Source organism: Sus scrofa, chromosome 3 (genome assembly GCF_054392235.1).
Source record: "Sus scrofa isolate SSC_HxYL_T2T_F1_AM1 chromosome 3, Sscrofa_HxYL_maternal_Yorkshire_Landrace_v2.0, whole genome shotgun sequence".
Lineage (NCBI taxonomy): Eukaryota > Metazoa > Chordata > Mammalia > Artiodactyla > Suidae > Sus > Sus scrofa.
In genome coordinates, this window is record NC_139385.1 from 21871760 (window position 1) to 21886472 (window position 14713).

Sequence of the window (14713 nt, forward strand, 5' to 3'; positions counted from 1 at the left end):
TTTTATTGATTTTTTCTATTGATTTTTTAACCTCTATTTTATTGATTTCCTCTCTGATCTTTATGATTTCCTTCCTTCTAATGATTTTAGGCTTGTTTTGTTCTTTTTTTTCCTCTAATTCTTTTAGGTGGTAGTTTAGATTGTTTATTCAAGATTGTCGTTGTTTTTTGAGGAAGGCCTGTGTCACTATGAACTTCCCTCTAAGAACTGCTTTTGCAGCATCCCATACATTTTTGTATGATTATGATTTCATTTTCATTTGTCTCAAGGTATTTTTAAATTTCCTTTTTGATTTCCTCCTTGACCCATTGGCCTTTTAGTAGCATGTTGTTCAGTCTCCATGTAGTCAGTTTTTTTCCATTTATTTTCCTGTGGTTGATTTCTAGTTTCATGCCATTGTGGTCAGAGAAAATGTTTGAAATAATTTCTGTACTCTTAAGTTTGTTGAGTTTGGTTTGTGTTCAATCCTAGAGAATGTTCCATGTGTATTTGAAAAGAATATATATATTCTGATTTTTTTTTGGATGTAATATCCCGAAAACATTGATTAAGTCTAACTGTTCTGTTGTGTCATTTAGGATCTCTGTTGCCTTATTTATTTTCTGTCTAGAGGATCTGTTCATTGATGTGAGTGGAGTGTTAAAGTATCCTATTATTTTGTTCCCATCAAATTCTCTTTTATATCTATGAATATATTAGTTGTTTGTATTTGGGTGCTCACATATTAGGGACATATATATTCACAAATGTAATATCCTCTTCTTGAATTGATCCTTTTATCATTAATAGTGTCATTCTTTCTTTACGGCCTTTGTTTTAGCCTACTCGGCCTTATATGAGTACTGTGACTCCTGCTTTTGTATCATTTACATTCTCATGAAATGTCTTTTTCCACCCCCTTACTTTCAATTTATGCGTCTTTTGCCTTAAGGTGGGTCTCTAATGCCACACTTTGTCTTTTGTTTGGAGCATTCAATCCACTGACATTTAAGGTAATTATTATTTTTTTGGGGGGGTTCTCGCTTGTAAACTTTATTGTAACTCTTCCGCCCTTTTCGGGCACAGACAACAAAGTATACAGAAACAACAAAATATGTAATTAGCCCCCCTCCCCGCAATAAAGCAATTCACAGATACAGGATACATTCGCTTCACAATAAACCTAAGAACACTTTTAACAATTGTCCACAGCGGGGCATGCTAACTAAAGTAACCTCTTTTGAGAAACACTTAAGACAAAATTGTCAAACCAAAGCCGAGGGTTGGGGGTGAGGGGGCGGAGACAGAAGCCAGAAAAAAGCCAGCGAACTAGGGAGGGCAGCAGGGAGAGGGGGTGAGAGGGGGAAATGAGAACGAGGTGTGAGAGAGAGGGAGAGACAGAAAGAGAGAGAGGGAGACAGAAAGAATTACGGTGTGAATAGGCAGTTTCATGTTGTTGGGAGAACTTAGCAGAAATCGTACCTCTGTCATTACAAAGAAGGACGTTCAAAGGAAAAAAAAGACCATTGAACAAGGAGACTTTTTACATGGGGCGGGGGCGGTGCCTCAGCCAGGCCACAGCCACTCACCCTCGCAGGGTGAGGGAGTCCTTGCTTGAAATCCTTTTTTCTCTCCACCCCCCCCTTCCCCCTGACCCCCAAGAGAAGGGAAGGAGATCCAAGGTAGCTCACACACAAGCTATTTCAAGATACTACAACTAGCGGGAACTGGCATGGCGGGGGCGCTGCGGTGGGAGGCCAGGCACCTGCCCCCGCTCTCTTGGGTGGGGGCAGGCGACAGCAGCGCAGCCTGGGGACCCGCGGATGCAGGGCGGCCCTGGCCCTGGCAGTCTCAGCTGGAGCCTACTTCTTGTCGCCCTTCTGCGCATCACCCTCATCTGCCGCCTCTGGGGCCTATTCCAGTTTCTGTTTCTCCAGCTCCTCCTGCTCGCATTTGCTGCTGGGGAACTTATCTTTGTTCTCTTTTTTTCCACTTCATCCTCCGGTTCTGGAACCAGATTTTGATCTGTCTCTCTGTTAGTCCCAGCGCATGTGATACCTCGATCCACCGCTTACGAGTCAGATAGGGATTACACTGAAACTCCTTTTCCAGCTCCAGGGTCTGGTAGCGGCTGCAGGTCTGTAGGCCCCGCCTGTGTCTGGCGGCTGCTGGGAATCAAGGTAATTATTGATAAATATATATTTATTTATATTTATATTTATTGCCATTTAAACTTTGTTTTCCAATTGATTCTATGTTTCTCCTTTTTCCTTTCTTTCTTTTTTGGTGAATGTATTGTTTGGTTTTTTATTTCTGGTTGCCCTATTTTTCAATATGTTAACCCCTTCCTATAACTCCTTGCTTTAGCTTGATAGTCATATAGGCTCAAACAGATTCTAAACAAAAAATGGTCTAGATTTAGTTGCTCCTCTTCCCTACGTTTTATGATTTTGATGTCCTTTTTTACATCTTCATGTTTATTCTTTTCCTGTTCCTTGTGTTTATCATTGTTTTCACAAATAGTTTTTTTTTTAATCTGTATTCTGGCTTAATTAAGTGATTACTTTCCAATTATATACCTCCATCCTGTATCTTCTTACTTCTTTTCTATTTAGAGGAGACCTTTCAGTATTTTTTTTAGAATGGATTTTTAGTATTGCTGTATTCTTTTAGTTTTCATTTGTTTGAGAAATTCTTTATTTCTCCTTGTATTTTAAATGATAATTTTGCTAGGTAGAGTATACTAGGCTGCAAATTTTCCATTTTAGAAATTTGAATATATCTTGCCACTCTCTTCCGGCCTGTAGCATTCTGTAGAGAATACACCTGATAGCCTTATGGAGGTTCCCTTATAATTAACTCTTTGTTTTCCACTTGCTGCTTTTAGAATCCTTTCCTTATCTTTAACTTTTGTCATTTTATTGTAATATGTCTTGGTGTAGGTCTCTTTGGGGCCCTCTGTGCTTCCCATATCTGTATATCAGTTTCCTTTAGATTTGTAAACTTTTCAGCCATAATTTTTTAAATATATTTGCAATTCCCCCCTTTTTTTTCTTCTCCTTCTGGAATCCCTATTATGTGTAGATTGGCCTGCTTTATATATTGCTTTCATGTTTTTTTCCCTTTGAGTTTTCTGTCTGCTGTTCTGATTGGGTGGTTTCCATTTTTCTATCTTTCAAGTCACTTACTCATTCCTCTGCATTATTTATTCTGCTGTTCAATGCTTTTAACTCAGCTTTTCTCTCTACAAATATATTTTCTAATTTTTCTTGGCTCCTCTTTTTAGTTTTTATACTTTTCCTTTCGACAGTAATCTGTGTTACTATTGATATCTGTTCTTAATTCATTCAGTATGTTCATTATCTCCTTTTTGAACTCACTGTCTGTTAGACTGCAGAGGTCTGTTTCATTGTTTGTTCCTTCAGTGGAATTCTCCTTTCTTTTAACTGGAAATGGTTCCTGTACATCTTTATTTTGATTTTTTTTAATTCCATGTGTTTAGGGAAAACAGTTATCTACTGTAGTCTTGGATGGCTATTTATATGTTCAAACATCTGTGGGTAGCTTGTGAAGTCTTACTTTTTTTTTTTTGGCATGAGGGCTGATTTTTGTTTGGATGCTTGATGTCTCTTTCCTCAGTGTGTGTAGGCTGTCACCCCTTGATAGGGCGTTTGCAGGTGTATGGTTTGCATGTGCTTCCAGAGGGGTGGGACAATGGGTATCCCCTGTAAGCAATACTTTGTTGCTGGCGCCTTTGCCAGTAGTGAGGACCCATGGAGAGGTGGGTGCAATAGGCTGCTCATAATTGCAGGTCTCTTGGTAGTAGCAGTGACCCTGAGGAAGGTGGGGATAGCACCCAGAGCCTTTGGCAAAGTCAGGGCATGTGCCTTCCCAGGGGGGTGTTGGCAATGGGTGTCACTTGGTTGCAGAGTCTTTGGCATTGGTGACCCCTTAGGTAATTGGGGCCATAGGGACCTTGAGTGGTGGCAGGCCATGCCCAACTCAAGAGTTTGAGATGGCTGTGGTGGTTTGCATCCATCCCTGTAGCCTGCACAAGAGGTGCCCTTCTGTTCAAGAGTCTGTGGATGTGCAGAGAAACATGTTCCTATGGTTGTCCCACCCCTCTTCCTCTTGTCCTCCCCAACAATAGTGCCTTGCTTCTCCTATGGGCCCGGTCCTGCTCCCTCACTTGTTCAGCTGGGGTGTTCTGCTAGTGCACCTCTCCCTAGCCTCTTAGGCTATCTCCACACTGCCAACCTAGTCCTCTCCCTGGAACTGACCTTCATTTGCCTAAGTCTCGGCATCCAGCCCCGACCCAAGCGTCTCAGGCTGTGTTTCAGTAGGGTAGTGGTACAGATCCTTTGTGTATTTCTCTCTACTTCATTCTCCTCAGGCTTATGGCTGTGCTTTTCTCTGAGGCTTTGAGGTTCCCTTCTGTCCTGGCTGATCTCCCCATCAATTAGGTTGCCTTTCAGGTTATGGATTCTTTCCTTTTTCATAGGTCCCTCTCAGAAGCACTAGTTCCACCCTGACTCTGTTTTTTCTCTTCTCTCTCTATCTTTTTTTTTTCCTTTTGTTCTACCCAGTTTGCAAAGGGTTCATTGCCTGCCCTTTTTGGAGGGGTGTGATCTTCTGCCAACATTTAGTGCATGTTCTGTATGAATTGTTCTACATAAAGATATTTATTTATTTATTTATTGTTATTATATTTTTTTGGTGCTTTGTCTTTTCTAGGGCCACACCCATGGCATATGGAGGTTCCCAGGCTAGGGATCCAATCAGAGCTGTAGCCACCAGCCTACACCAGAGCCACAGCAACATGGGATCCAAGCCATGTCTGTGACCTACACCACAGCTCATGGCAATGCCCGATGTGTAACCCACTGAGCAAGGCCAGAGATCGAACCTGCAACCTCCTGGTTCCTAGTCAGATTCGCTAACCACTGAGCCACAACGGGAACTCCCTGAGGATTTTTTTTTATGTGCTTGTGGGAAAAGGTGCTCTATCTTACTCCTCAGCATCTTGATCCTGCCTCTTAGACATTGTATTTTAAATCTATGTTTGTGTTTGAATTTGAAAATTTCATTGTTTTTTATTAATATTTACCATGTTATATAATTATGACCAGATTTTGTCTTTTAAGTTTGCTGTTATTGAAAAATTGAAAAATCGCTCATAATTAATTTGGCCAAATTAGATTAAATTTAGTAGATTTACTTTTATTACTTTAGAATAAATTTGTATTGGATTGTCTTACAAAACATCAAAAATACTGTTTGAGTAAAATTTCCATCTTTTTACAAAATCACTGCATAATCTTAATAATGGTAATAAAAACAGCCATTTATTATTAAGCATTCTTCTACCCAAATCCTACTTAAAGAAAGACAACATTTTTAATTTTTATAATAAAATTTTCCTCCATTTTCACCTTATACCATAATTCCCATCAAATGAAGAATGCAAATTAAAATTTTTGCTTTCTCAGTTGGGTTTTCAGAGAAAATTAGGCTACTGACTCTGAAAAAAAAAATTCTCCCATAATGATAATCATAGAGTAACAAATATATTTTGAATTAGACCATTTACTAAACCATAATAATTCAAGCAAAGTGAAGAACTTATTTTTGTGTAACTCCTTTTTCTTCATGTTCTATAAGTGATCACACTGGCCATGAAGCTGGTGATGTTTTATGCTATTAAATTATAAATGTTCAACACTTATTTTTTCAATTTTAATTTTGTATAATGATGCTTTAGAAATAATAAATATTAATGAAATGTGGCATTTGAACATTTACTCTTAAAGATATTATTCTAAATATTATTAGTCAAACATCTTAATATTAAATAATGGAAAATATCAATTTTATATAATGTGAATGACTGTCCTATTGACCTGTAGGACCACAAGATAGCAATCAAAGATGATATAAAAACTCTGCTTAGTAATTATCTCACCTGATTTCTTTTGCTGTATCCATTTTGATTTAATATGCTATATAGCTATGACAAATTTAAAATACCCTGAAATCCAAAGTTAATTCTTAGGCTTTTATTTTTTAACATTCCTGTTTGTGTGCTTTTTAATTAGATATGTAGACTGCAGATAAGAGAAAGAATGGTTAGGTGTTTAGTTATAATTAACTCTGATAAATGAGGTTCACTAGAAAAAAATAAGTAGCTTCTATAATTGTTAGGTACCAGTGTTAGTTGGTGTTCATGACTCTAGGCCATACACAAAGTGTCTTTATCAAAGTAATGAAAGAATTTCTTCTGTAATTGCTAATAATTGTCATATTTATTCAATCCTTAATATGTGCCAGCCCCTTTGCTATTCAGCTTACAGGTTGTATTTAATCATTACAAATCCATAAGTTAGGTTCCATGGTTATGTTCATTTTACAGACAAGGAACCTGAAGCACAGAGAGCCTGACTTATTTTCTTAAGTTTTACACTTGCAAGTGAATAACTCTTAATTGGAAATCAGTAAAACTGTTGCTAAAATCCTCCTCCTTAGTCACAGTACCAGTCTGTAGTACACTGAAATAAAAGGAGGGTAAAGAAGGAAATAACTACTCAGAAATAAATCAATCAATGAAATTATGAGGATTGCATTAACTGTACATTTTTGAGGATGAATTAATCCAGTTTGAAAGTTTTGCTAAATATGAAATTATGTAGAAGCAGTGTTCTGCATTTTTCCTATAATGTTCCATCTCTCAGTGTAGGAAAAAGTAAAGCACAATATAGTCTATGAACTACATATGTAAATAGTGTAAAATTCACACGCACACAAGAAAACAAGTATAAATGTTCACTACATACTTGTAAAATGACTTTGAAAGTTCAGGCATTTCATTACTAGTTTTCCGAGAAATACTAAACAAGAGAAGAGAATTATTAATTTTTATGTCTGAGAGAGGCATTTACTTCTTCCTTTAATTATAATAATTTCTCCGTATGTAAGTATTAAACTCTGCAATTTAATGGTTCATAGTAGAATTGTAATATTGCTTTGTAGATCATCATGTTTCTCAGTAGTACATCAAATTAGTAGCTAGCTGTAAGCATTGGCTATGGTATCTCATTCAACATTATTGCTTTAAATTCTATCGAAAATTGAATGACTCCACAGTTATAACCTGAATCCAGAAATTTAACTAGAAGTTCATATGCATTGTATATAAATATCCTTTATCCACCCTTATGTTCTATCAGCTTCATGTAGTTTCATGAATCCTCTTTTGCTCCTGCTGGTGTGTGTTGACGAGATGCTACAGGTATTTTGAGTAGTTCATTTATTTCTTAATGGGGCTGAGCATGTCCACAATAAGGTATGTTGTTACTTAACCCTAGTCACTGGACTGGTAAGTAGGGAACATGTGAGCATACACTGGGTGAAGGCTTACTTTGTCCTACCGAAGGAAAGCCTTTGTATTGTCTTCAGGTAATGTGGCCCTTAATATGTAATTGTGTGTGTGGTCCACTTCTCCAGGCCCAGAGGGCTCCAAGTAATTGAAGGACTCAAGATTTTCAGAGGCATAAATCCAGAAATCCTCATTCCGTGTATGAAGGTCCTATTCCTTCCCAACCAATACCCTGACCCAGCTGTAGCAGACCTACCTCAATTGAGAGTTCAAGCTCTTGGAAATCTGCCACTCTTATAGGTTAGGAGCCTGGTATGCATATTTCTCTCTGCCCACAGCTGCAGTAGACAAGATCTTCTTTAAATGCTACTAAGGAGGCCTTCTGGCTTTCACATTTAGCTCTTAGTTGCTGGGTAATCATGCACAGTTTTTTCTTATCTTTTTTTCATATGCATTATTTACATTCAGCAATAACCATGTAATGCCACTAGAGTAGTGGTTATAGGTACACAATCTCTCCCATGTTTTTTAAAAAACTGAACACATTGTACCTAATAGCACATTCCCCTCCACTGGAATTCCATCTTACTTTAACACAGCTAAAACCCTTACAGTTGCACTTCTTCCTTGTGTCAGGTACCGTCTGTGTTCTATCAGTGATGATGGGGTCCTCACTGCCAGTGAGTTGGCAGGTGAACCAAGTCCAAAATCCCATTTAGCATCAGATTTCTCATCCCTCTGCAGGATGCATTAGGCTTGGACAGAGAGAGAAGTTGGAGTAAGTTACAGTTCCAAACAAGGCCCAAGGACCCTGCCTGGCGCGCAGGAGCTGAGAAAGCCCATTAGAATGACCTATTTTCAGAACAGAAGCTGATATCCATAGTCTTACCTCCAACTGTCAATAAGTATGGGCTTCCCAGGAGGAAGAAGTGACAGTTGATAAAATGCCTCTTTTCAGAGGAGGCATTTCCCAGTGAGAGCTGATGCTAGGGATACTCACAGGTCATGAGGAAATAAACTCTGTCTTGATGCTAGATGCAGTGGTGTGTCAAATAATCCACTTCAGAGAGAGTTAAGGGAAGTGTCTTAGAGCTTACCTCCAGTGCTCTTGTATGCAGAAGTAAGAGAAAATATTCTATGTTCAATGTCAGCACCTTAGTTTCAGAGATAACGAAGCAGTGCCTAATTGTATATGTACTCCAGCAAGTTAGGTATGGTTCAAGATCTCAACAGAGGGACTTGGAGTGAAGATGTAGATTTTAGATTTATAAATGAAATAGTTGTCATTGTGGTTATTCTCAGTGAGGAATAATCTACAGACTAACAATAGTATTGTGGTGAATACTAATATTTAATCACAGAGAAAGAAGGGCATGGAAACCCAAGTGTGAGGTCGCAAGACAGAGAAGAAAAAACCAGGATTCCCATTCCTGGGTTTACTCAAATTCCAGACGTTAGATGTTGAAATAAAAGTTATAATTCATTTTACTCAGTAGAAATGTAATGAAATTTTATGTGTTGAAATTAGAATAAATGAATTATAAAAAGATATATATGTTAATTATGTTAATTAACTTGAATCAAAAGTTCTTAAGTAGGGTATTTCAAAAAATCTTAAGCATTTTATTTTTTATAAATTTCTATAACTGACTCCTTCATCCATTGATTTATGAGAATAGTGCCTGTGTATTTTTAAAAGTTGGTACTTTTATTACATATATCTTTTAAGCCGAAAAAGAATTCCAAATGATCCAATATATAGATTGATAAATGAAGGTAGTTGAACAAAATAAATGTATCTAAAACCTTTTGTAGTTTTAAGGATTATAAGTTTTAGTTATAAGGATGCCTATGAATAAGATGTTCATTTCTATTAATGTATTTTCTTTTTGGTATCACAGTGATATGAAATAACTAAGCCAATAGGGACTAATAAAACCATTAAACCAGTAAACCTAAAAAGCAAATAGAAATACAATTACTTCTGTCATAAACTCACATCACTCCCTAGATGATACTGTTAAATTCTGGCTTAAATACATTAACCTTATATGCACAATTTCTCATGATGACCTAAAAGGCAAGAAAACATGAACAGACACTTTCATTTATTTAACATCTTAAATTGAAATCCAGTGCACAGACTATACACATCATTAAAGTAGGAACGACAGTGGCTTTTGAGGTCGGGTATTATTATTATTATTTTTTTGAATCCCTGTGTGGTTTATTTGAATTTTTTTTTTTTCTCTGTGAAACTGAGTAGAGCTGAGAAGGAATCAAAGAAAACCTCATATATTAAATTCTTATATAGATATTTTGAATTCAAAAGTAAGGGTCAACAGGAGAGGAACAGGTGGCAGGCCCTGTCCCAGAGAACAAAGCCACTGAGGCAATCCTGCAAATTAAGGAGGATGGCAAATCCATCCCTTAAAAGAAAGTTGGGGGGGGGGCGGAATATAAAATACCCAAGTTTCAAAAGCCAGACTACTTCCACATTCTTGGTTCTCTACTCCAGACTGTCCTAAGATAGAGTGTTTCAAGTTTTCAAGGTAAGTTTTTGAGGATTTGGTTTTTGCAAACATATGCAAATATGATCTTCATGGGCAGTCCTGTTTTGGCCATTAATAGAAAGCAATATGCTTGGATTAGAGGTCTGATTTCCATTCCAATGCAAAGTTTCTTCTTTCCTGGCAACAAAGCCATTTGTAGAGATCTGGAAATCATGCACTTCTTAGGTGGGAGGAGGTACCATTCTGGTTCACCTGAAAATATCCTTTCAGATTGGCTGGTGTTTTACAGTCCCCTTTCAAGACCTCGTGTGTGTTGTTGACAACGATGGGGTCAAGGTTGCTGTAGTTGGGTGGGTTTGCATAGGGGTCATAGCCTAGCTGAGCCAGCATGGGGGTGATCTGGGCCATGTCTCACATCATGTCCCCAGGGATGTGGCCAGTCTTCTTGATGAGAGCTTCCAGGTTCACAGGCTTGATGACCTGGACTGTGGATTGCTCAATCTTGAACAGGGAGACACCTCCGGGCTTGCCAATGAGGTCCTCGTAGTGCAGGACAGCATCACTCCAGGTGATGCCAAGGAAGTTGAGGATGAGCTTGAGGGAGCAACGGGGGTGCAGCACCAGCTGCTAGTAGTACACCGGCAGACACTTGTCCTTGCCCACCTCCACACACTGTGCCTACATCACCTCAATGGCCTTGTTCCACTTGGTGGGGCAGTTGTGGTAGCTGCTGAGGTCAAAGCCAGCAATGGTGACCTTGCGGGTGATCATGGAGTGCACCAAGGCCCAGCCATCTCACACCATCAGCAGGGACTTAGAGTTGGGGAACAGGCGTGACAGGCAGACAGAGGACTTGAGGGTGAATGGGTCTTTGTTGCAGAGGATGCCGGCCGGCTGGCCATGCTTGGCGATCACCTCCAGGATGAAGGCCTGCATGGTGGCCTCCAGCGCTTGGTCCGTGATGCTGGCTTCATCCAGCCGCAGCTTCTCCCCACGGGACTTGGACCAGGCCTGACGCATGGCCTGGGGGATGATGCGGGTCTCCTCACCGCAGCGCACTTCCAGGTGGGCATCCAGCATCACGTGCATCAGTGTAGTGCAGCTCAGGGGCACGCCCCCCACGAAGATGTGCGGCATAGCCTTGCCACAATGGTATTCCACATAGTCCGTGCCCATCATCACCAGGTCCTCCTGCTCCGGCCGCATAGCCTGCCAGGGGTTCTGGGGGGCCCCCAGCACTGCCTGGCACTCCAGCACCTGCTGCCCTAGCTGGATGGCCAGCACCAGGGCCAGGGCAAGGCCGGCTGCCAGCAGTGCCCTCCACACCAACAGGCGCATGCTGGGCCTGGTGTGGAGGGCAGGCTTCAGTGACAGGTGGGCGGGAGGCCCGCCGGGCTCTCATCTCCCCTGAGCACTCTCATGCTGGGACTCTAGCCCTCGTGGCTGCTTGCCAAGATGGTCCACCAGCTGAGCCCTTGTGAGAAGCGTAGAGGGAGCCCCGCCGGCCCAGCAACTCCGGGCTTGCCAGCCACCTTGGCCGGGGGAGGAGGAGGTAGCAGGTATTATTTTTATTTCATTTAGTGTTTTGTAGTAGACATTTATCACGTTCACACCTTCCCTTTCTTTTCTTTTTTTTTTTTTTTCTATAGCTTCACAGCAGCGTATGGAAGATTGGACTAGGGAGTCTAATCAGAGCTGCAGCTGCCAGTCTCCACCACAGCAGAGGCAACACTGGACCCGAAGCCGCCTCTGCAAACTGTTTCATGGCTCGTGGCAATGCCAGATCCTTAATCCACTGAGCAAGGCCAGTGATCAAACCTGCATCCTCATGGACACTATGTCATGTTCTTAACCCACGGAGCCGCAATGGAATCCACACACCTTCCTTTTTTGTTAAACTTTGGTACTCAAGTTCATGTACAAGTTTGTGCTCTTATGCATTAGCCCCATCCCCACCCATATACAAAGTTAATTGCACCACAGGTGGTACATTACTGTAAACACTCAAGTCATTGACAATCAGATTCTTAAACTTTTGATAATTTAAACTAAAAGATGGAATCTGCAGTTACATACACTTAAATTAAAAGGTCTGTTAAAGTTAGGTTTAGAGCAGTGCAAATAGTAAAGTGAGAGCAAGGCAAACACTTCAGAGAGAATGATGATAGAGGGAAATAAGATGACAGGCCCCGAAGCCCCTTGTTGCTTGAGAATGGTCTTGATTCCTGGTATTCTGATGTTCAGTTTAGTTCCTTTTGATCCTTACTCTTTTTTTTCCTTTTCTTGCTTGGATTTTATTTAAACAAATATTCATTTACATAAATACCCCCATTACTCAAAATGATTTCAGTGGTTTCTCTTCTTTGCAATAGGCATGCTGTATTTAGAGGGACTGCTAAAGTTCCTAAAAGCTAAAATATGAACAAGACGCCTCTTAAACATCTGTGGTACATTTTATATACGGAAGTTGAGAGTGGGAAGCAGGAAGTTCACTGAAGATTTTATTAGGAAACTATTTATAGCAGATGCCTAAGCAAAATGGGTAGTGACACTCATTACTGAAAGAGAGGAGAAAAGATCGTAATTTAATTAAATGTGTAAATTCTCCTTTACCATATAAAATTATATATTCATGGGTTACAGAGATTAGGACATGAACATATTTGGTGGAGGGTATTATTCTCTGTATGAGATCTTGTCCACCCCAGGGAGATAATATAGGATATAATATGTGCTAATACAGAAATTAAGCACATATATTTTGATATAAAAGAAAGCTAGAGTTCAAGCGCAATTCTGCCACTATCTAGCTATGTGATCTTAGATACATGTTAAAATCATATATTTTAATTGCAACTGAAATGACTTTTCATTCATTTTTATACTATTGCAAGGTATGTATATAACATACACAATACATAGACATAACACAAATATATATCAAGTTGGCCATAAAACTAATCGTCACAAGAGTTTTTGTCAAAATACTCAAAAGATTTTTTTGCAGACATAGACAACATTATAACTTTTAAAAATGAAAATGAAGTATAGTTGATGTACAATGTTATGTTGGTTTCAGGTGCATAGCACAGTGATTCAGTTACACATACATATATGGCTATTCCTTTTTAGGTTCGTTTACCTTATGGGTCATTATAAAATATTGAATATAATTCCCTGTGCTAAAAATAGGTCCTTTTTGGTAATTTTTTAATAGAAAGTCTAAGGAACTAGATTAGCTAAGATAGTTTTGATAAAAATTATAGGTAACAAGTAGATTTATCTGTTTTTAAGACTTGCTATGTAGCTGCAGTAGCCAAAACTCTGATAATGTGAGAGGAATAGATGCATAAAGGAATCAAATAGGAAATAGATCTTCAAAAATATGCCTGAGGAAAGACAGACATTTCAGTCTTTTCAAGAGGTGGTGGAACAGTTGAACATTTAAAGGTTTAAAAAAAATTTAAATAAATGAACCTCAACATAAGCCTCATATCTTATACAATGATTAACTCCTCATAGATCATGGAATTATATGTAAAATGTCAAACTATAAAACATACTTAGGAAAAAATAAGAACATTATGGTTAGGCAAAGAGCTCTTACACTTGCCACAAAAGCCTGATTCATAAAAGGAAATGTTGATAAATTAAACTTCCTCAAAATAATTTTTTTTCCTCTGTGAAAGATCCTGTTAAGGGAATGAATAGACAAGATACAGATCAGGACAAAATATTGGAACATAACATATACATCAAAGAGCTAATATTTAGAAGATGTAAAGCTTTCTCAAAAGTGAAAGTAAAAATTTAAACAGCATACAATTCAACTACCATATGGACAAAAACATGAAGCAGCATTTCATTGGAGACTCAGAGATGACAAGTATATGAAAAAATATTCAATATCATTACCCATTAGAGGAATGAAAATTAAAATCACAATCAGATGCCATTGCACACTTATTAGAATGGCTTAAAAAAGTGATACCACTAACTGTTGATGAATATCCGGTATCTTAATTACAGAATTAGAACAGGTTAGTGGCTATCAGGAACAAGGGAGGGAGTGCTGATAGGAAGGAAGTGGATGTGATTATGAAAAGGCAGCAGTGAGGGGCCCTAGTGGTGATGGCACAGTTCTCTCTCATTACTGTAAATGTAAAAGTCCTGATTGTAATATTATGCTACAATTTTGCAAGTAACAATTAGAGGAAACTGGATAGAAGATGCACAGGACTAGTTTCTGAATTATTTTTTTCCCACTAAATATAAATTTACAGGTATGTTAAAAAACAAAGTTCGGTTTTTAAAAAATCACCTAAAATGAAATTAATTAGCATGTTTCTTAATAATCTCCTTGGGAGAAGTCTGGATATGTTGGACAATAGAGATGTTTTTCCTCTAAAAATAGACAAATGCTTAAATATACTAATTATTATATTAAACTCACTAAGTTTCAAAGATATACCTTATTAAAATAAACAGATGTTCCTAAATGACTTTCTCATTTTATCTATGATTTATACTTCTTTGAAATCTAATTAGTAAGTTTACCTTTCCTGTAGCATAATGCTCAGGGAAATGCAAACATTATTTTTTACATTTAATAGAAATTTTAGAAAATTATTAAAATATCTAAAGTTTCTTTTTTCTGTCTTAATTGTGATGTAATTGGCATATTTTGATTATACAGCATAATGATTCAATATTTGTGTATATTGAAATCATCACTACAACAGTATAGTTAACATTTGTTTTAACATCAGTTTCTAAATATGTATTTGATGCACTAGATTAGTAAATCTTTCAAAGCTGAATTGCTAGCCTACAGTGGATTTCCCCATGC

General features: G+C 38.4%; 1 protein-coding gene and 1 pseudogene across 1 annotated transcript in view; one reads left to right on the forward strand and one right to left on the reverse strand.

Moving 5' to 3' along the window:
* The window catches only part of LOC146404461 (uncharacterized), a 34774-nt gene extending 20411 nt beyond the window's left edge, over positions 1-14363 (forward strand). The window contains exons 3-4 of the mRNA XM_085016184.1: positions 10745-10929; positions 11514-14363. The gene's annotated coding sequence lies outside the window, so the exon portion shown is untranslated. The remainder of the gene's footprint in view (positions 1-10744; positions 10930-11513) is intronic.
* LOC146404462 (protein-tyrosine sulfotransferase 2 pseudogene) lies at positions 10075-11333 on the reverse strand (annotated as a pseudogene).
* Positions 14364-14713: the final 350 nt, after the last annotated feature.